The 23,610-nt window shown below is 45.7% G+C and overlaps 1 protein-coding gene and 1 long non-coding RNA gene across 5 annotated transcripts in view; both read right to left on the reverse strand.

The window, feature by feature from the left end:
* The window catches only part of LOC135391216 (ephrin-B2a-like), a 503,132-nt gene that overhangs the window by 139,051 nt on the left and 340,471 nt on the right, over positions 1-23,610 (reverse strand). The window lies entirely within an intron of this gene.
* On the reverse strand, positions 16,811-17,442 carry LOC135392762 (uncharacterized). Its single transcript, XR_010422214.1, has 3 exons — positions 17,302-17,442; positions 17,096-17,228; positions 16,811-17,029 (listed from the first exon to the last, which is right to left on the reverse strand). It is a non-coding gene; the product is annotated as an uncharacterized LOC135392762 (long non-coding RNA).

Raw genomic sequence — 23,610 nt, forward strand, 5'->3', positions numbered from 1 at the left:
GGTTCAGGTTCGGGTTCAGCGCAACCAAAATAACGGTTTGAACCGATATTAATCGGTTCGAACCGGTTTACGTGTGCTTGCGCTAATGAGTGTATGTCCACATGTGAGGTGCAACATTAGGTTCCGGCGATGGCTTGCTCCCACTTCCTTCCTCTTGCACCCTCGCCTCTATACTTCATAGGTACAAAGAACCATGCAGTTCACAGCAGATCGTCTTCTACTGCACCGAAAAGTGCTGGGAAATGGCGTACAGCAGAGCATCCTCTGTGCTCTGAACCACACGCCAACCTCTTTCCCGTAGTTGTTAGTTGTCCGTGTTGCTTGTGGGGATGCTGTTCACATTGCGACGCTGAATGAAAGAAGGCAGCTGAGGCAGCAATGTAATGTGTAGCTGTCGTGTAGCATATCTTATTATTATTATTTTTTTTTTTTTACACCTCGAGTCACAAAAATGTACAGGGATGTCGTGAACGTTTTGGAGGTGAGGCTGTAGGAAGGGAATGGAGTCACCACTTCTTGGTTTATCACTTTGTTATATCTGCTTTATGAATTCCGCAAGATTCCGAGCGATGCAGGGAGTTTTTACCGTCTGGCGAACCGGTTACCGCATCATATTTTTTCGGTTCAGCTCCGGTTCGTTCAAGGGGAGAGAAAAAATGCTAACGGTTCGGTTCGGGTTCGGTTCGGCAAAAAATAACGTTTTTTTGCGGTTTTCGGTTACGGTTCAGTTCCGGTTTCGACCCCTGGCGGAAAACGGGGGGCGTACGCCATTTTCGTGGCAATTTTGAATACATAACGGCACAAAAATAGCGTCCGCTTCCCGTTTTCAGCAAATCAGGGGAAAGGACGATGTCACTGGGCATGATGGTTGGCTAGGAGCGTGCTATGTGGCGAAGTCCATTTTTAAGACTGCATAAACCGCTAATAGTAGCCAACCGTAACCACGAAAGACGTCGCCCTCTCCTGTGATTTGCTCGAAACGGGAGTCGTACGTACAGCACTTTCCACTAATCTAAAGTGGTCACGGTATCATCCTGTGCAATAAGGTTGGCCTTCAGCGTCCTACGCGGTGAAGCCCTGTTTTTAGAGTGTACGGGCGGCCAGTGTTCATTTCACATCACTGTAATGTACGGCTGCGTTATCACCGCTTATCTTCCACATCCCCAACAAGACTCATTAGGCAAGGAACGTCTCGCGATATCTATACATCTCCACAACGTCATCCTTTCTCTCAGTAGCTATATGCTGCGCCTATATCGAACCACATTTCCGGATCAATTCAGACTGACACAGAAACGTATGAAAAAGGAGAGAGAAAAAGAAAAACGTAGTCGATCCGAGCGCCCCCACATTCTAGCAGATACGTTCCTCGTCATTTCTTTCCAGCTTATCTGACTCTCTCTCTCCTCTGATTCCCTTATTTTTTCTCCTCCTATCTTCATCCCGTTCGCCCTTTCTTAAAACTATTGTCTGGGACGGCGAAATAGCACTAATCGCTGCCCTGGGAACCCTTGGGGACCAAGATAAAAGCATTAATAAAGCAATAAAACAAATAGAGGGAAGAAATCTTCGGCTAAATAATAAACGGTTTCTGGGGCTGGCCGGTATAAAAGCTGGCCGTAATAAAACGCGCGAGCAGAAAGAGGGCGAGGAGGAAAAGGCTATTTATAGCACTCCGGGATGGTGGAAAGAAATAATAAGCGGCTTCCTTTTTATCTTCGGCTTCTCCAAGGGGGGTATCGGGAATTTCGGACAGAGCAAACGTTACGCGCGCTGCGCTTCTGCACATTTCTCGCACATGTCGGTGTCTATGACGCAGACAATGTTTATCCGGCTGCACATTTTTCTAGCTCTGACAATAGAGAGTTCTAGTGCATCGTACGCTATTACGTTTGCGTATAGGTAAGGGATAGCGTTGGTGGTCCTGCGCGCGCTCAAAACATAGAGCTTCGCGCAGATCCGCCACGCCATTCCTTACGTACGCAAAGGCGATCGCGTACGATGCAGTAAAGCTCACTATTTTGTCATAAAACGGCGTACGCACCGCGAGTTATTAAGGTAATGTGTTTAAGAGTGCGAGCCCGTTATATGACATGACTGCAAAGATACGTGATGCGTGCGTCGTGAGCTGCTAAAGATAAGATACGACAACGATTTCAAATTGTACACATCAATCAATCAATTAGGCGATTCCCTCCATCACAACGCTTTTCATACATGACGGATACCTCACTCTCAGAACAGAACTTCACCGCATAGCACGTTGTGCGCCAACCACTGCCAAGAATGATAGGGTTGTCGCTTCTGATTTGAAGAGAGATGGAGGGACGTACGCCTTTTTGTAGCAATTATCATATATCCAAATTGCTACAAAAAGGCGTACGCCCCTCCTCGCTCTTCGAATCAGAAGCGGTAACACTATCATTCGTGACAATGGTTGGCGGACAACGTGCTACGCGGTGAAGTTCTGTTCTGAGAGTGTCCGTAAACGCCAAAAAGAGCCACACTCTTAAAAATGAACTTCACCGCATAGCACGCTCCTAGCCAACCATAATCTCGAATGATATCGTTATCTGCCCTGATTTGTTGAAAACGGGAGGCGTACGCCTTTTTTGTGACAATTATGAACAGCATAAGTGTCACAAAAAAGGGGTACGCCTCCCGTTTTTAACAAATCAGGGCAGATAACGATATCATTCGAGATTATGGTTGGCTAGGAGCGTGCTATGCGGTGAAGTTCATTTTTAAGAATGCATTGTTGCAGTTGCCTGCCGCATAAGTAGTTGCATAAACAGTATCCTGTCTTCTGATTTGCTGAAAACAGGAAGCGGAAAAGCCCATCTTGTAGATGCATAATGTATCCAGGACATGGCGCATCCTCCCATTTTGGTTGGCTATAGGAGCGGGCTGTGTGTTGAAGTTCCGTTTTAAGGGTGAACGAGTGGAAAAAGCGTTCTTATTAATGAGCGCAGGGTGCGCGGATCAACCGGCACACACACACACACCACATCAAGATTTCTCTCTCTCTCTCTCTTTCCATTAGCCACAATTAGGAGACCCCAAATTTGTGGAAGGGAAATCGGAGGGGAAGAGAGATGCCTCCAGGCGTTATTAATAGAGGCGCCCTCCCTTCCTTCATGTTGTTCGGACATGGCAATAATGGTCCGGTTAATGACGTCTCGTCTACAGTTTTGCGCTCATCAATTTCCGCCTGCACAGGGAGCCTTGTCTCTCTCTCTCTCTCTCTCGAGGAGAACCTCCTACTTGGGTAAGAAACCTTGCACACACAGATCGAGTGCTCTCTTCGTCGTGGAGTTCTAGGTTGCGGAGATTGCAATCATTATTATCAATTACCAGTATACTAATAATACTGTCTTTTGTTCCGTCTAGACATACCGCATGCGCCGCCGTCTTAATGGTCGGAGACTAAATCTGCTTGTGGGCGGGAATTGGGGCAGTTTAGGGATTGATTGATTTATTGATTTGGTGTTTATCGGAGCGACAACAACGGTAGCTTAGAGAACCTGCACTCTACGCTCTAAATCTAGCTGATTTACGAGATTGCAACCTCCTTGTCTCACACTATTTATTTATTTATTTGATGATACGTTGAGGGCCCTGTAAGGGCATTACATAACTTAAGTGGGGCACTTACAAGTATACAGAACTGCTTATACAGGAAACGTCCAAATTATAGAATAAATAATTAATAAAATAATATAAAAGAACATAAATTTCAGTATTCTTCCAAAACATTCTTGATTGACTGTTTCTCTGTGACGCCACAGTATGCTAAAATGAATTTGAAATTTTGAGGAAGTATGAAGCCATGGGGTGCGCAATCTACTCACGCGTCCGCCAACACTGATAATCCGTGATCGATTTCCTCTCACCACGGCTGCTTGTAGTCTTGCAACGTGGGGCGGAGAGCGAAGACACGCGCTGTCGCTGGGAGACAGACGCAGAGAGCTCGCGGTGGCGTCGCCTATATTCTCGGGGAATCGGAAAGTAGGAAGTTTTGCGGGTTCTTCCAAAAATTCATAAAAGCGCGTAACGTACAAAGCGCGGGGTGCACGGCTTTTAGTGACAATCAACATAACCGCATAAGTGTCACAAAAAGGCATAAGTGTCACAAAAACGACGGTTGGTTAGAAGCGTGCTATGCGGTGAAGTTCTGTTCTAAGAGTGTGGTTTTGCTTTAAAGACAAAGTCAGATGTAGTTCTATACCCGCTGGGAAGGGCATAAATACATTTTTTCTGTTATTTTTAATATACTGCAAATGCAAAATAGTTTGTTGAAGAGGTATTTCGATACTCTGCATAAATACTTTTCTATATGAGTATTTAAATACAAAACATAAATACAGTATTTAAATACCGTAAGTACTACATAAATACTGTGAGGAAGATGTCATCTGGAACTACAGAAATAAATACCATGGAACACACCAGTACCTTGTGTATTTTATAAAGTACTTACGAAGATAAATACCCGAAAAATTGGTATTTAAGTATAATTATAAATACAATTTTCAACCCTGTATTTAAATACATAATATAAATGCATGTATCTGTATTTTAAATACAATGTATTTAAATACTGCCCACGAAAGAAGGGAAGGAAATACTACCCAAAATGAAATTCACCTGACCGTTTCCTTCATTTTTATTTAATTACGTATATATTTCGTGACTAGAAAGGTTGGTTAGCGTCGCATGGGCCCCTGAATCATAACACCCCTCAATGTATACATAGCTCTGGCGCCGTAGGTAGATGAAGCCTTCGCGGAAATTTAATTACGACACTCTCGTACGCGGGCATTTTAACCTGCGCTCTACGAAATTAAGAATACTTTCGAACAACTGCCTCCCGAAACCATATGCGACATTCGCACCGCACACCCAGCATATCCGCGAGCAGCAACTCATACCGGAACCAGGCAAGAACCGCGACATTAATAAACGCAGCCCGGCTAACCACACATACACACACACACACAGACACAAAATTATCTTCCCATATATATGCGGTGCGCCTCTCGTGCTGCAGTAGCAGCTCGCATTTATACCCGCGGTAGCAATCAATTTGCTGTCGCATTAAAATTCGCGTAATAGCCCGCGCTTAATCAAATTAGCGACCGACGGGTCAGAGACATGCCCGTCGGGCTTCCAGACCTACCGGCACGTTAAAGGAGGGAAAAACGAAAAGTAACCAACTTATAAACAAGAAAGCCGACCGGGGTCACCAATTTGGGAGGACCACTCCCGACGAGTTCATGCATGCGGCGAAGATACGGGCTCGACGTAACTCGAAAAGATCGCTATCGCGGAACAGAGCGGCGACACGAGTGCTACGAAATCAATAATTACGCGCTGCAAAATAATAAGAACGGTGTATACGCGGCCGGATGCTTCACGTGAAAAAAAGTGTTGCAACCGAAAAAAAATGGCGCCCCGTTTTCTAAATTCTCGAGCCGATAGTGATCTGCTTTATCTGATGTGTCGCTATATGTTGCATCGAGGCCGTGGGGCACGTACGCTTTGTAATTATGCATGCGCTGCATTTGCCCTCAGTGTCGGTGGTTGCTGAAATTCGGTAGCCGTCTGAGGAACGTCGCGTATATATACGAGAGAAAAAATAGAGGAGCTAGGGACTTGCCACGTTGAAGGGCTTTGCTCATCGTAAAGTGTCATATATACAGTGCGCCTGTGGGAATGGTTGAACGGATTCACGAATTTGTGCGTCCCATTATAGCAGTCGCCGAAAAAGCGGGAAAGCGGCAGAGATCAAACCCCCTGCCTCTTCCTTTACAGTTCAAGTGGGCTTTTTTTTTATCTTTCGGCCTCAGAACCGTTGCCATTCTATTTTCTAGTCTGGTTATAGAGAGAGAAACTTTCAGGCATAGAGCGCGGTCGAAGGTCTTACCTTAGGTGCCGACCCTTTCTGCATTTCAACAAACGTGCCAGGGATTTTTTCTTTTATTTTTTATTTTTTCGACACGGTTCCGTGAGCTGTAACGACACCGAACATCTGGCCAATGGTATTACCACCCATGTGGATTGAAAAAGGAGAAATACATTTCAGATCTACTGATTATCGTCTGCACAGCACCGCGTCCTTAGCTCAATTCCCAAGCATTTCACTCGAAATCAAGGGGCCCTGGTTCACCGGAAGAAGAAACAGAAACTACACTGCATAACACCCTCTGCACCAATCACAGCGCTGAATGATACAGTTGTTGCTTCTCATTTGACGAGAGAGCGGGACGTACTCTTTGACAATTAACATGCATGGAAATTGTCACAAAAGGGCGTAAGCCCTTTTTCAACTTGTCAGGGATGAGCACTCAATGTCAATTGCTTAGGAGCGTGTTATGCGGTGAAGCTCTGTTTTTAGAGTGCACTCTTAAAAATGAACTTCACCGCATAGCACGCTCCTAGCCAACCATCATCTCGAATGATAGCGTTATCTGCCGTGATTTGTTGAAAACGGGAAGCGTACGCCTTTTTTGTGACAATTATGAACAGCATAAGTGTCACAAAAAGGCGTACGCCTCCCGTTTTCAACAAATCAGGGCAGATAACGATATCATTCGAGATTATGGTTGGCTAGGAGCGTGCTATGCGGTGAAGTTCATTTTTAAGAGTGTGTACTCATACACACGACGAGTTCTTCAATGATTCACAATTTGCCCAGTAGTAGAGGTTCCAACAAACAGATGGCGCTGCAGCAGCCATGGCGACAGAGACTCCGAGTTAAATCGCGCTATAATGCATATTCTGCATTAAAACACACATTCAACGCAAATATCCGAAGCCACGATGGCATTGTATCTGCCACGTACACAAAGAATTCAGTGACACGCTAACACACGCAACGCCGCCTTAGTGGTGACCTTCGACGGTTCGCCAAGAACAAGAAGTTACCCAAGAAAGTTACCACTTCTCTCCACCTGAAAAAAAAAAAAATGTTCCGGAAGTACGCGCCGAATCGCCTTATCTCGTCTCTCTGAGAGTCGGAGGAAGAAGCTGTCACCCACAGATTCCTGGCCGTCTTTGATTCCTGTCGTCTGCAATCGGGAGTGAAGGGGAAGTTTCCTATCTTGCCGAGAGGGGTCGCTGCTCGTTTAAAATTAACGACCTTCGACGCGCCTGCTTTTAATGAAGGCGCTGAGGGTAGTGAGTAATTGCGCCCTTTCTCAATTCATTTCATCCAACATTCATCCGATCGCGGGGACTCTCCTCTGCTTCACAGGAGACGCTGGCTTCTTCTAAAACCCGTTCGGTTCTCCCAGCATCCGTCTCGTAGATTCCTTCTCGCAAAACCGTGTCCTCAACGGCGACCGCTGCTGATTGCAGCTTCGGTCAGAGTGTGGCAGATAAGTAATACGCTATACGAGTAGATCAGCTATCCACGCAGCTCCCCAGCTCTCTTTCCCCTATTGTCCGTGGAACGACCTCATCGGTCCTCTCGGTCCTACACCGTTTGCGTGACTGTTACATATAAGTGCAGTGGTTCAAAAAGGAGTACAGCTCCCCTTTTCAACAAATCGGTACAGACAACCATATCATTCAGAAAGATGACTCGCTTTGATCGTGAAGTGCAGGACGTAGCCATAGCATAAAGTGGCGAGCATTCAACCGTATTTCGGTTCGTAATTAAATTTGTCTAAGCCAGAAGAATACTGCGAGTGTGCATACACATGAGAGGCAATCCAGTCTCCATCTTCCGTTTCTACTTCGTATCATCCCCCCCCCCCCCCCCTCCCTTCTCTACATATCCTTCCTTTGTAATAAAACCCCATCTGTCTTCCAGGTGTGCTATCTTTTTGTTTTCCTTCCCTCAGCAGCATTATGAAACGTGCCCTGTCCGCGTTCCTGGCAAGAAAGGTGAGCCCTGATAACGAGCTCTCGCGAAATCACGTTCTCCAACGAGACTTACCCTCGAGCGAGAAAGCTCGTCCTTTCGCTTCCGGAAGAAGACGAAGTTACTTCCGCCGACCCGCGCACACGGAACGAAGGCAGAAAGGAAGGGAACCTTCCGGCAAGGCGGCGGCGTAGACTGGGAGGGGGGGGGGCATCTCATTTATGTGCGCCAAGAGCATGTGAACGAGATTATTTCCAACAAGACCCATGGGATCGAGAGTCCTGCTCCGGTGGGCGCCGGATAGGAGCAGGTCAGCGAGGTAGCAAAGACATTCAATCGTCACTCGAGTGAAAGGACACTTTTTTTTATCCGTTCAAGGGGCTAAAGTGCTCAAGTGGGTAGGGGGCGGAAATAGAGAAAGGGAGTTAATATCCCGGCGAATTTCCGAGGTCTCCGCTTCGGTGGAGGCGATTGGTGCGGCTCGTAGCGGTGGTTGGGTGCGGTCATCTGTGGGTCAGTGCAGAAAGGAAATTACCAAAAAAGAGAGGGCGACGAGACCAGGCCTTTCCCCGGTTCCTTCTTGCTATGTATACTTTTAGTTCTCTTTTATGAATGTGCTGAAGAAAATGCTCCACGCTGTGTGGCTTCACCAATACGACTCCTTTGAATTCAAAGGACGCTGGCGGCTGGACCCCAAGCGTTTCTCTGACTGCCGCTCTCAGCATGTCGTGTTTTGTACTAACCGTTGAATCAGCATACGGAATTTATGTCGCGTGACCTTGGGAGGTGCGGCGAAAACCTGGCTGAAACGTAGACAGAACAGGATAGAATGATACTGTTATCAGTCGCGATTTGGTGAAAATGCGAGTACCTTTTCTTTGTGACAATTAACGTAATTGTCGCATTGTCATGTTTGCTATGCGTCTGACTGTGCGACCTCGTACCCGCGACTAACGACGGGCTTGGTTTATTAATTTCCAGGCGTCGTTCCCTTGAGCCTCATGGAAGCCCCCGAAGAGGGACAGCACGCACACACTCGTTCCTTTCATGTTCCCTTCATTCACAAGGAAAATTGATACATGGGCCTTGTTTGCACCAGCCGGCCTATTGCTCTCCACATTTTCTTCTTCTACCACCATCCGCATCATCATTGTCATTATCGTCAGCTGGCTTGTCTCACTCTGTTTATTACATTCTCTAATTCGTTTCTTTTATGTCGCAGGGCTCCTGCAGGCACACCTGATGAGCGTCGTTTCAAAAACACTTTTGCCTTTAAAAAGAAAAGAAAGAAAAAAAATAGAGCCCTCGTGGGCCCTCATCATTTCCACTCAAAGCAGTCGTTTCCTCGATGACTTCATCGCGTCGAATTACACAGCCGACCCTACTATATACACCCTGCCCTATCCAATTTGCATAGTTCCGAAAAAAATAAATAAAAATACCCCGTCCTCGCGGATACTGTAGTTGCTACCTGCTCTTGCAACGAACGTCCCATTTTTTTATTTTCCTTTTTCGGTGAAAACTTATTTATAACACACCATATGATGAACCACTCTTTTTGCTTCGCGTGTCGTTCGTGATTGATTCCTCATATTTCGTTTCGCAGCGCCCTTACTGGTAAAAGAAAAAGAAAATGAGAGGAAAATAGTGTAACCGCAAAAAAACCTGGAGCATAATAACGAGATATATATATAAGGACCAGGACCAAAAAATTTCTTCTCCCATCACCTTCCTCGAGAAGCAGCGCGGCAGCTTTTTCGCCGTAGGCTAGAATCTCGAGAGTATGATTATTAAAAACAAACGAGTAAAAGAGTGAGAGAGGGAGAGGAAAAAGAACAAGAGGGATAAAGCAAGGGAGCAAATGAGGATTTGGCGCAGCATTTGCGGCCACTCTGTCACGCGTAGGATGGAATAACAGCGGCCATTTTTTTATAACCCTTTTATAATTTCTTCCTCTTCTTTTTCTGTCCTACGCGACGGTTCCCACGAACTACGAAGCGATAATCGATTAGCGAGGGTTACCTGGAAAACCAGAGATGGAAAACGCCTTCGAAGAAATTGAACGCCGAGGACCCACCAATGAACGAGAAAAAAAGTACTCCTATGCAGAAAAGGCAAAGACTCTTCTCCCTTTTTCTTGTTGTCGTTTCGTGCTACAGTCTAAGAGAAATAATTAGACCAATTTTAGTCCATTTGCGACCACTGCCACAAGCATTAATTCTTTCTGGGACCAAATGCAGGGAAGTATGTGCGAAGTTTAGGGACTATTTGTTTATAGTGCTCGGGAGTAAATTTCAGGGACAGGGGACTAAAAGCTTTAACTACTTTCTTTTCTTTTCTTCGACTGTATATCTAGTGACGTAGCGAAGGCCTTGTGTCACTTTTTTGCGCTTCTATATTTCAAGGTCTTTCGAATCGTGCTCGTAAAACTAATGCTAACACCGATAGCATACCTTACACACACACACACACACACATAAAAAAAAGAAAGAACGGCAAGAAAAAACGAAACACCATCCGCGTTGACCAGAAATAAAGCGACAATCACTGGTATAGTCCACGACACAACTGCACACAAGCGCATGTAAAGACCACTGACAACCATAAAAACGGGAGGCATTTTGGAGAAGACTCGCAACATCATATCTCAAAACTATTACTTCTCTACTGGGCATCCAAACGCATACAGAAAAGACCCCGACCATTCCTTCTCCTTCGAAGCAAAGAGCGAACAACGGCAAATGAAAGCTGAAACCGAGCAAGGCTAATAATATACGTTTCCTTCGTTGCACGTACACGGGAGCACGGAAGACAGTCCGGAACATTAGAACGGAGGCAATCTGACTACCTATACGCTTGGTCCCTGAAAAAAAAAAAATAATAAAAATAAAGGAAACGGTAAAACGTGCCTCTTCTAAAGCATCCTTTATGCTGGAGACAGTCCGTATTGCTCTACCCGGACCTTAATGGGCCAACGACCAAAATATATGTTGCAGTCACGAACCAAATGTTTTTCTTTTTCTTTTCTTTTTTTAATGTTCGTTCACTTCGGAACGATTTTCTCTGCGCCTCGGTAAATACTGCGAGGGAGAGTACGATATAACGCAGCCACAGGTCGTATTGCAAGAAATTTGAACCCACGCGGAAAACGTTCCCGCGGGAACAACAATAGCATATAAATACAAACTCGAGTTGCAATGCGTAAAAAGTACATGTTGCACAACTACATACTTTGAAAACGAACTTTTTTTTTCCTTCGGTTTTGTTTCCTCACCGTTAGCGAAACAAAGGAAATATATAGCATGTGCACGGATGGGTCCTTGCTTCTGAGGGCATCGTTACATATCGCGTGGGATTGCAAAAAAAAAAAAGAAAAGAAAAGAAAAGAAATACCCGCTGTTTTCTTGTGTTTACGACCGTTGTGTTTCGGCTCGTTTTCGGCGGGTTCAATGCTGTCGAGTACGCTTGAGGATGTGGAGTTTTACCTTGTCCAGAGCACGGAATCGGGGACGTAGTTCCTCGATGTATATGTAGACCAATATGGTTGATGGTGGACGGCAACCGTCAGAAAAGGTGAGTAAATATATCGTCCTGGCATTGGAAAGAAACGTTATTTTCACGTAGAAGACGTTATTTCTTTCTTTCTCTCTCTCTCTCTCATTTTTTTAAGGTATTCCGCATGGTTTGCTTTGTCCCGTTGCAATGTCTGGAAGTTTTAGGAACCCTGTACCGTGAGCGCGCCGCGACAACGATAGTACAAAGGAAGTTCTCAAAGATCAGCAACGCGACGTCAGCCGCTTCAGAGGAACAAGGCGACGGCCTTGTCATGTTGCCATCTTTTCAGTACCATCATCGTCGTCACCATTTATCCGTTGTTGTTTTCGGAACCGATGCACTGCTTGCAGCACGCTTGTCTGAAATCAGCACCCCGTAGTTTATCCCATCTCAAATCTCCAGGAGTTGCAAGATCATTTATTACGAGTAATAAACACTAGCAGCCCACTTTAAATACAATATTGGCACAATATTTTCGAGGGCAACCAAGGAAATATGGGCTGCAGAGGTACTTACAGGCGATTTCAGACAAGCGTGTCGCGAACAGTACTTGCGAGCAGGATAATTAAACGACGCGACGAACAAAAAAAGATAACCGATAACAGCGGAAGGGCGCAGACTAGCTGGTTCATAATGTTAAATTAACAGACAACAATTTCTCAGTTTCTCTCTCTCTCTCTCTCTCTGAGAAATTGTTGTCTGTCAATTTCCCCTGCCTCGAGTCTCCTCATGGTCAAAAAAGATAACCCACGTCTACAACTCTGTTAGATCGTGCTTCCATATAAAGACTCGCAGTGACATTGCCTTATCCGCACACACCAGGCAAAGCCGTTGTCTCTTCTGCAAGACAATGAACCGGGCCTCGGAAGGAGTAAGCTTCCGCACACATCAATACCAATTACATTGCAGACAAACAGCGCCAAATCACAGTCCTTGCTTTCCTCTCTGTTCTTTTTACAGCGGCCATCGAATCAAAACGTCGTCTTTCGCGATCGTCGTGAAATCATCGTTATAAGCGATATCATCCGCTGCCCTCTACCTCGCATAATACACGATTAACCCCTTCCGGTTCAAGGGCCGGCCGCTCGACAGTGAAACAGACAAGTGGACGAGCAAAACTCTCGCATAATAACAGGCGCGCGATAGTAGAAAACATCTCAAATGGCTGTCCGTGTCCATGTCGAGGGCAGAGACTGCAGCTGAGCGTAGCGCGGAAGCTGCCTTTTGTGCCCGCGTTGGATTTCAGTCGTAATTGCCGAGAGAGTCATGGGAGAGGGGGATCCCAAACGGGGAGAAGAAAAGTTGACCGTGTGTCGATTATATGCGCCACTGAGAACATGCAGGGGAGAATCGAAAGCTGTTTTTCAACATGATATAAAGGTGTGCGAGTGTAATTTTCTGCACTGTGAGTGCGAGGCTCAACAGTTCGAACGACAATTATCCAGCCATCGACGTTGCATTGAATAAGGAGCTGAAAGTGTTTTCGTGCCGGGCTAGTACGGGGCGTTATAATACACTCGAAGAAAAAAGGGTGTGAAAAGGTGGGAACTTCTGTAGTTACCACCTTTGTCAACATAGCGTCTGATAAAGGGTGTAAAAGGATGGTAAAAGCAATTATCATATATCCAAATTGCTACAAAAAGGCGTACGCCCCCCTCGCTCACCGAATCAGAAGCGGTAACCCTATCATTCGTAGGTAGCAGGTAGAACTTTGCCACGTTTTAGGCACAACATATGTGACAACTATTACGTCCTAAAAGGTGTAACTGCTCCACCCTTTTTTCTAAGAGTATATAGGCGTAAGGAATGGAATAAAGTTAATCGATAACAGAGGAACGACTATAGACGTGATGAAATGCACGCACACAGCGAATTTTTTACACCTTTCCGAGCGTAAAACACCCCTTTTACAACTTCCATGGTGTGAAAATGGTGTGTTTATTGCTTCTTTTCTATTTTTTTATTCCGTGTGCTGAGCTGAATGGTGTAATAACAGTACGGAGTTTTTGTACATCGGAAGGGCGTTCACGAGCCGAAAACATGGTAAACCAATCACCCTCTTTCTTTGGAGCGAGTGACATCGCATTGCTAAGCTTGGATTTGATAGCTTCCTTTATCGTATGGTTTTCGTAGAATTCTTCCGATGCACTAAATCTTGTTAGTGTCGAAAAAAGTATTTGCAAAGCAGTGGAACAGTGTTTTAAATGGAAAATGTGAAATGGAAATGTGAAACGTGAAACAGTGTTTTAAATGGAATACACCCCCCTGAAATGGTGTCTTATGTAGAACATATACCCCTTCGAAATGGCGCCTTATGTAGAATATGCCATTCAGAAGGTTATTTTACAAAACGCTCTTGGCACAGCTTGATACCCCTCACCTGCTGGATGGGATTGGATTTGATTGGATAAAAATGAAATTGATATATTTTTTTTTAGTTCCGTGTTAGGGCCGCGGAGGAACTGTGGCTATGAGCGGCGTTCAGATGTGGACAGATGCAGAGAGGACAGCAGGAAGGTGTGGGGGTTAGTATGCGTCCTGGGCCGACTTCGAAATTGAGGTGATGGTCTAAAATATTGAGCTGGTGAAAAACAGTCTCATCAATTCTCTACACGTCCGGACCACCACTCCAGACTTATTTCATGTTGACAGTTGCAAGTACCTTCCTTTCCGTTCCATATACATTGCAGACTCAGAAAATTTTCTGACAGAGGCAAACAAAGCAGGCCGTTAATCAGAATTACAGAAGAAAGAGAGAGAGAAAAAAAAAGTGTTTGGAGAGCAATGCGTCCTGACTTGCGTAACGGAAAATACGGTAGTAAATGACCTAAGAAGAGCGAGCAAAAAGAAGAAGAGGCGAAAGGGAAGGAAGAGTCCAAGAGAGAGTGGGGGGGTACAACGACCGAAGATTCAGCTTCCTTCACGCGTTGTAATAACAGGGCACGGCTTCCTCCGGCCCAACCGGCTCAAAAAGAAAAAGGATATAGCCTATAGGGCCATGTGAAGCTCGCACTGGGCGGCGGCAACACAGAGAAGAAAGAAAAACGACCGGGCTAATCCAAAATGCATCATCAGGGACGACCAAACCTCATTGACCACCGCCTCTGTTGTGTGACGTCTACGGTCACGTGAGCTGTGCGCATCGAGAGCAGAGTGAAGGCGACGCTTGCATCGGTAGCCCGGGGTCAATTGCTGCTTCTGGTGATCACAACATGTTACGATGATGAAGCACTTATATTCGTGACTGTGTAATGGAAACCACATCGAAGAACCCAAACGGAAACGCGCGAATACTTCGATAAAGTTTCGTACTCGATTATTCTTTCGAAACTCTTCCGCGAGCGGTCACGCCGCAGCGTGATTCGAAAAAGGTGTTACATACACCGAATGTTAACCTTCAACCAGGTAAATTCACAAAACGACGAGTATAGTAGTTCGTTGTTACTAGGCGTAGCTCGAACAAAGTTGCTAATGGCTTCAAAATGAGCACCGAACGCTGTTCAAAAGCAGAAACGGCGCTGACATTAGCAGATCATTAAAAAAGAAAAAAGAACGCAGAAATAAAGAAAGAGAGAGAGAGAGAGAGAAGCTGGTGAGCAAAATGTTTTGTTCCAGGTCGACTACTTAATTTCGCTAATGAAATGGTCGGAGCGACGGCCTTCGTCACTCAATATTGTGTTCGCGGGAAAAATCTACGGCACTGCGGAGGACGCGTGCCTCGTACTGTGCCCGTGTCTCTCGTTTACAAAAAGGAACGTGTGAACAGGCAGGGAAATACTGTACCGTATACGAGATGAACTAGGACAAGCTTCCTGACCTTGACGAGTTTATTCGGCCCGTACATTTGGCGAGGCGCAACAATAAAGTATGTCTTATACTACGCAACGGAGAAACGATGGGTTACACGACTGGGTTCTGTTCGTCTGTGTATATGCGCGGGACACGGCAACATCTAGGAAAGGGCGTATAGAGGGAGAGTGATGTCCTGTTGTATATGAGCGAGGCTTGCTGTTCGATTACGAGGCTTAACGCGTAACCCAGAGCCCACTAGAAGATAACGTCGTTATCCTCCGTTGAGGAAAACACGAGAAACGACAAAGACGGATATCACTTACGATATACCACAGAGAGAGGATCTGCTCGGCGGGCTCCATAAAATTCCAGTTGCGAAATCGGTACTCACCTGTGAAAGAGAAAGAAATGCACGTTTAACAACAAACATGGTTTAAAAGCAAAAGCTAAGAAGGAACCACTGCGTATACTGCAACTCATGCTGCAATACGCTACGACAGTACGCATGAGAGAGGGAGAGAGAAGAGGTTGTTGATGTTGTTGTTGTTGGTGGTGGTGGTATTGCTAAAAGAGCTCGCCGTTGTCGGCCTCACAGAGGTGGACAATGGCACGACTAACACTCTGGAGGAATGTGCGTTCGGGGCCGACTTCTAAGCGAACTGTGCCGACATATGTATGACAGCGTCTGAGGAAAACCCAGGATAAACCCCAGACAGCACAACCGGCACCGCGGGATTCGAACCCGGGTACCTACCAGTCTCGACGTGACCTGGCCAGCACGCAAACCACTCAGCCACGCGAGCTGCTAAGCGACGTGGACCTCATGTGTAGTCGTTGTGGTACCTTATTTTAGAGCGATCCAACGAGACCGTTCTACGTGTTCGAGAGGAAAGGGAAAAGCTGAGGGGCTGCGCGAAAGGCTGGCCTACTGTCATAGCGTATTATACATAGATTGAAAAGTTACCCGTCAAAAAGAACTCGTTACAAGTTAAGTTACCGTGTGCAAAATGTAACTAAGTTAATAACGAAGTTCTTCAGCCTGAAATGTAACTCGCAGTTACTGAGTTACTTAAAAAAAAGAACGAGTTACTTCCAAGTTACTTCGGACAAAAAATAGCATTACGCAGGTGCAGCGCGCGTGAGCAGTTGAGTTAGACCTTGAGTTGCCTGCGGAGGAGTGCAACACGCTTAGATCGTTTTCGTTTATGTCCAACAATAGACCTCTCCCTGTTTGTAAACAAATGACGACATAGTGTTCGACAGTGCCAAAATTTTGTGGAATTGAAATATGCTCGAAGCTACACTCTAAATCAGGTAACGCATATGTAACGGTTAAGTACCGCTTGGCCAAGAGGTACATTTTTTAAAAAATGTACCTCTTAAAATTAAGAGGTACATGCGCCCTCACATGCGGTACATGTAACGGATAGCGCGCAGCGATTTAGGCCTACCCGTCGGGGTGGTTCCCCTCCTCCACGATATATTAACAGCCCCAGGAAGCTACGCTGCACGATAAATATAACAAACAAATACCTTTATTCGAAAATTATATTCATTTCAGGATTGATGCTTGTCCCTCGCGAGCGTGCATTGTCATGATGCACAAACGCCGAACACACGGGGCACAACGTATATGGATGAACGATGACCACTGCGTCTCTCCTTCACCACTGCAGCTGCTCTGTGGTCACGCTTCTTTATCTCTTCCACACCTTTGGATAGCTGTTCTTCCCCAACTTCCGTTTCTTCCGCAGAACGTAACACCAACCACAGTAGACGATTGACTCACCCATTTACGACATCGCTTGACGTAACCTAGGAGAAAATACAATGTAAAAAAAATCCAACAACCGAAATAGCTTGCCTGAAAAACATGCCTACTTGCTTGTGTAATCCAGGTGTAAAATGCACTCTCGGCTCCTCTAATTCACGCATCAACGTTCGTGCATGAAGCACAAAGTTCGTTGTCTCCGTCCCTCAGTCGTTGTGTCCAGCCTGCCGGTGATCAGGACCACTGGGAATCAGAGCGAATATGAACGAAAATGCGTCGTGAAGACGAATAATTACTTCAGAGATATAATACGCACCTTAAATGACTTCAATCTTGAACGCGTCGAACGAATTTCTTCGAAGACCGAGCAGACTCGTCCTCGCTCCCCGACGTTTCAAAACAAACTGATTTGCAGCGGTTGCAAGAAACGAATTCTTCCCAAACATGCGATCCCTCACGGTCATGGATTCTAGTTATTGCACTTCTTTGACAGAATGATAGTGCTCATCCATTACGGCACTGCTGCATAAGGGAATTTATAGACTGGTATTCGGAATCACACGAAATATTTTTGCAGCGCATGGATATCGTGAGAAGGCGTTCGTACTCATGCGCCGGAAACACGCGGTACACATGAGGTACAGCTGCTATAGATCGCGCTTAAAAGGTACCTAGCCGGTACGGATGGGTCTCGGAGCCCTTGTACCGTTTGAATTTCGCAGTGGTCGCGGACTGTACCTGCTGGTTGAGGACTGCACCTCATGTGTACCGCCTGGCCCAGGTGCGGGTCCTCTTTCATGCGGTACATATCGGGTGTCGGATTTAGAGTGTAGAGATGAATAAGGTCGCGCCCGAAAGCCACGCTCTTGAGGGGATCACGATATGGCCCCTTAAAGGGACGCGACCCTAGGTCCTACTTTTCTTTCAATGTGAGGCAGCGACCAAGTGCCCGTTCGTGGAACCCAACCCTCTCCCTCCGATTTGTTTCGGTTTCAGACTGCCTACCAATGTCATGATGACGTTCCTCTGGTAGAGGTATATTTGAACGCTTTACATCTTTACTCCCTGTGGGCGCACAATGATTCAGCTTCATTGCAATGGCAGCGGTTCTTACTTCTTGAATAAAATACTGTCATTAATTGAATATCACGTTTTATGGTAAAAAATGCCATGGAGGAACCGGAGAGAAAGCGAGAAAATATGTGGATATGAGTGAAAAGCGAGTTAAAAGTAACTTGGAACTTAACTTAAGTTACCTTGGCAAAGTTACCTGAAAAAGGAACGAGTTCCTCTGAAAGTTACCACGGCGCAAAAGTATCGAGTTAAGTTACAAGTTACCAAAAAAAGGAACTTAGTTACAGTAACGAGTTACTTGTAACGAGTTACCTCGAACTCTGGTATTATACGAAGATACAGAGGTAACCGGACACGTTGAGACCTAAAAAAAAAAAAAAAAAGAAACTCGTATATTCGCATTAGCCCTCATCAGAATGACCTGGGCTGGAATCCCGGCGCCGACGGTGCCATAAGGCGAATGTTAGCACAGTTCTCGTCGGCGATCCCCCTAGGAACGTGCCGCCATATCGGCAGACAGACCGCTCGGCAACTATACGCCACCAAAGCGACCGACCTATACACTCTCAGAAAAGAAAAAGAAAGAGTAAAATGGGGAGTAATTGCAGCATCTAGTCCCCTATACTGCAATTGCTCCCCCTTTTAGTCCCCTAACCCCGAAATTTACTCCCCAGAACTGCAAATAGTCACTGAACTTCGCAAATGGTCCCCTGAATGCGACAGTCTATAGTATACGTAAATATGCGCCCTTCGTGAATTTGATGGAATAAGGCTCTATAACTTAGCTAACTTGGCAATTTTCCACCCACACAGAGGAAAAAATAGTTAGAGGTTCTTCCTTGCGGAACTGTGCCTTATGCATGTCGCGAGATTTTATATGCACTCGACATATCACGGTTGACGATTTCATTCAAAGCGTTTCCATTCATACAGACGAATTATGTACCTCGGACGCAAGATTTTATATGCGCTCGACATATCACGGTTTCATTCAAAGCGTTTACATTCATACAGACGAATTATGTACCTGGGACTCTTAGAACAGAGCGTGAAATGCAGTCCCCGCTCTGCGACGTTCATGTATCCCCCCGCATTTACTCCGCAAAGGGACAAATTTTTGTGGCAATGCATTTAAGTCACAGAAAGGAGTAAAATTACTCTTTCTTTTTCTTAGAGTGTAGAACCACACCGCACACGCGATTCAACCTGCAGTCAAGTTGAAAAAGGAGAAGAAAACACAACGATCTCTTTTCCAGGACGCGAGACAGGGAGAAAAAAAGGAATATTCCATTTCTGATTCTAACCTCACGCACGTTCTAACTCGAAAAGGAAATTTAATTTGCACAAAGCGCCTCCGGGTGCGACACAATATTCTCCAACATTCTCACGTTCTCTGCTCTGTTAGTCCCCAACATGGCCGCTGACCGACGAATACAATAAATAACAGAGTAGAGCAAAATCCCCCCCGCGGCGTACGCCGCCATTTGTGTGCCTTTCTTTCTTTTTTTTTTTTTACGCAATGTCTTTAATACATATTTTGTGTCTTTCCAGTGGCGTTTATCCCGTTTAGAGCTATAACGGTAATTATTCCTGCCTAAGCTTTGCGCCCGGTTGGGTTTTCCGCCGTTTTGGTTTTCGTTGACGAGGTTCCTCGAAGGAATCAGGGTTTTCTCATCCGTAACCTCGTCGGAAGATGAAGGGAAGAAGAAAAAAATAATAGAAAGGCGAGCGTTTTGTTTCGAGGCGACGGAAGCTTACGCTTTCGAGCGGAACCTGTGACGGCGATTATTTAATTATATGAGTATCAACAAAACTTGTTAACGCGACAGTGCTAACGCGTTTATCTGCGCGCTACACAGAACTGCGTAACGAGCTTTAGATATGGCTTCGCCGAGAGCCACGGGGAAACTCTGTTATCCGAAAGAAGTATATAGTTATGGTTTACAGCTGGGTGCCCGACGGCGGGCGCTGTCAGCGGACGAAACCCGTTACAAGAACAAATGGATCGAGATTTCGCGGTCATGCAGCTCTCGTTCCTGATCACACTTTTCAATACCCATACGTACCCAGTCGCAGCTACGATGCCCATACGTAGCTGCTGCATGTGCATGGATACCACTAGATGTCCAAGGCACATGCTCAGACAGCATCTTGCGCTCCTTTGTGATGCCCTCTCTCCACGGACACCACTCAGAACCATACAGTTGGTACGCGGAGCTCGCACGATATAAAAAGAACTGCAGCCTGGTTACTGATGAGCAAAAAGAGAGGGGGGAAAAAAAGCTAAATTTTCATCACGCGAGGTCTGTGCTTGCAGGTGTGGTTTATCGCTGTCGGAGAGCAATATATTCTCCACGAACGGGTGTCTTAACCAAACAAACAAACTGGTAGAAAAAAAAACTGTTGCAGCCAACTTAATACCCACTCAATATCCACCAATATATTATTAAATGGCACGCAACACGCAGTATAAAGAGAAATTTGACCAAGCCTATCCTATTCGCTTGGCGAGTAAAAGCCCGTGATTTAGGACGCCCACGGACTCTGTCCGCGCAATGGGGAAGACGATAAACTATGCACATACACATAAAGCTTGTAGCGATGGCGGAAATTAGAGACCGCGACATGCGCTGTCTGCGCGACGCGGCCCTAATCGGATAGTAATTATACGTAGTTGAGCATTCAAATTTTTGTCCCCCGTCCACTTTTTCCCCTGCAGTGCTTTTGTGATAAATGACTTTCGAGGAGGGGACACCTGTCAAAAAGTTTGACTAACGCCGCTTTAAAGGGATCTCATTATGGAGATCCAAGGGCCATTTTTCTTCATAGAAAACGGAAACCACGTTCGGAGCACATTGAAGTTCTCTAACTTCGGCGAGGTGTAAAAATTGGCTTTTCTCTCCGCCGAATAGGCGGCTATCGATTGCAGATCTTAGTTCATTACAATGGTTACTTACATCGATTAGGGTATCGGCTCTAAGATAGCGGCACGCAGAATAAAGAGTCCTCCTACTATACACTGACGCTATGGGGGAGTTTTGTGAATCTGAGCGATTTTGGTAATAAGAAATGTGTGGTGTCCACGACATCGTAAAAGAAAGTTAATATTCAGCATACAGCGGAGCCGCAAAAGGAACTTAATGGACCTCTCCCCGAAAAAAAAAAAAAACGTTTTTTTTCGACCGATTCAAAATCTCCGGAAATTTTGCATCTCATAGTAACGCCCGACTCACGTCACTGTCACTCGGGGTAGAACCCGGAAAAATTCGGTAAAACCCGGTTGAACAATAAACCACCTTGTTCTTTTCACTCTCTTCTGCTGCATCCGAAAATCTGCTCTCTCACGTGATATCACCGGTTTTCTTCCTGTTTTACAGCTTGAAGCGAAAAAAATACCCATATAGCGTTATACGAAACACATCATTGGTGCTGTTCCTAGCTTCCCATCGTGCGAAAGCGATGAAAAAAGAAAAAATAGTAGGGGCGAAATACGCAGCAAGAGCGCACTATCAACGCTGGTATATTAAACCTGTTCCCACGTATCTAGGAATGTATACAAAGACGCATGCCAACAAGTTTCATAAACCAGTGTTGCAAGTGACTCCTTTGTGTGTGTTTCTTCTCCACCGTACCCCCCCCCCCCCCTCCACCTCCTTTGCGATATGAAAAAATCATAAAAGCCGAGAATACAAGGAATTCGATGTGTCTATATAGAGAGTTGGGGTAGTGGGCCACACCTCATGTGGCGAATTTTCCCATTCATCATCGTTAATTTATCCGTTGTTATTGTTGTTGTTGCTCTGAAAACACGAAATCTGAAAACTACTTTCGTACGAGCAAACCATCAATAGTGTTTAGTAATAGTTTTTCTTCTCTCCCACGAAAGCAACAATAGGCCACATGATACGCCATAATTTTCGATAGCAGACGTTCTTAATGCTGAAACTTCCGAGCGTTTCCCAGCAGTTCTGAAGTAACCATATAGTTCGTAGCCCCCATAATCACACGGACGCACACATTAAGGGGGAAAAAAAGCGTTCTTTCAAACTCCGACCCCCTCATTTGCAGCGTAGTCTCGCTCGTGCGTAGGCCTCGGCACTGTAGTCACTCAGCAGGATCGAGAGTTAATCCCTCGCCAGGGCGAGAATTAGCTCAACCTCTGACAACTAATCCAGACAGAGGAAAATTGTCGAAGCTGCCTATAGGGGGCAGCGGTGTCCGTGGGCAAAGTCACGTGACCAGTATAAGAACAGACGGGTTATAACCGTAGGCGACCAATGAGGTGTTCGCGCGTAGAGGGGGAAATGGGGGCAAGCGGGAAAAGTGTAATTAAGCAATGCCAGAGAATCGAGATTACTTCTGGACGGTAGCGGAACTCTAGGGTAGGAACGGGAGGGCCCTTCACAGAGGATTCCAGTACAGTTTTCAGTCGGTGACGTTGTTCTATTACTGACTTATTTGAAGCGGTGTTCGATGCCTGTCACGTATATGGGAAAAGGGTGTGAAATGTACCGGCGTTTCGACAAAGGCTGTGACGTAATAAAGTATAATCGTGCATCAACTTATCGGTAGTATAAGTGTACTGCGAATACCTGCAGCGCCGTTTTATTACGACTCGAATTTGTTTCATTTGAGATTAATTTTTCAGTGCACTATAGAACCCTCGATGACGGTCGGACTCTAAAAACAGAACTTCACCGCATAGCACGCGCTGCGACAACCATTGCCACGAATGATAGGGTTGTCGCTTCTGATGCGATCACAGAGTGGGGCGTACACCCCCTTCCCTTCCAATCAGAAGCGATAACGTTAGGGCCATAGGGTTACGCTATGCACTCAAACAAGAGAGCTTCATCGCATAGGCCGCTCTTAAGTCCTAGCCAACCATCATCCCGAATGACAACGTTCTCTTCCTTGACTTGATGAAAACGGGTGCTTACGCCATTTTTGTGGCAATTATGAACTGCATACCACAAGAAAAAAAAATGGCGTACGCCCCTCCGTTTTCAGCAGATCAAGGTAAAGAACGATACCACTCGGGATGTTGGCTAGCCAGGAGCGTGCTATGTGGTGAAGTTCATTTTCAGGAGTGTGCTATGCTATGCGGTGAAGTTCTCCTTTCAGAGTGGGCTTCCTGAGTTCTTATCGTCAAATCTGCATCTTAAGATTATTTAATTACATGTCCGTTAGATTTTACACGTTTAATCGAGAGAGCTCCATTTTGCTGAGGCGATAAGTACGAGTGTCACGTAACTACGTCATACGACAATGATAGGCAATATCAGGATTGGGCTCCGCGATGTTTCCCCACTACCTATTCTTCTATCTGCATGGACATGATCTCGTACATTTCACATTTTATTCCCCCACTATGGCTATATATAGCGACATATCCGCTGATGGCAAACCAGCCTTCACGCTGACGTTGTGTACGGCGAGACACACACAAACACACACACAAAAAGGGAAAAAATGAATCTTCTGGAAACGAGATGATGGCGTGACACCTCGCGGAAGAATACTGTGTGTGCACAGATCGCGGAGTCGAAAA

The sequence above is a fragment of the Ornithodoros turicata genome, chromosome 4, assembly GCF_037126465.1.
Source record: "Ornithodoros turicata isolate Travis chromosome 4, ASM3712646v1, whole genome shotgun sequence".
NCBI lineage: Eukaryota > Metazoa > Arthropoda > Arachnida > Ixodida > Argasidae > Ornithodoros > Ornithodoros turicata.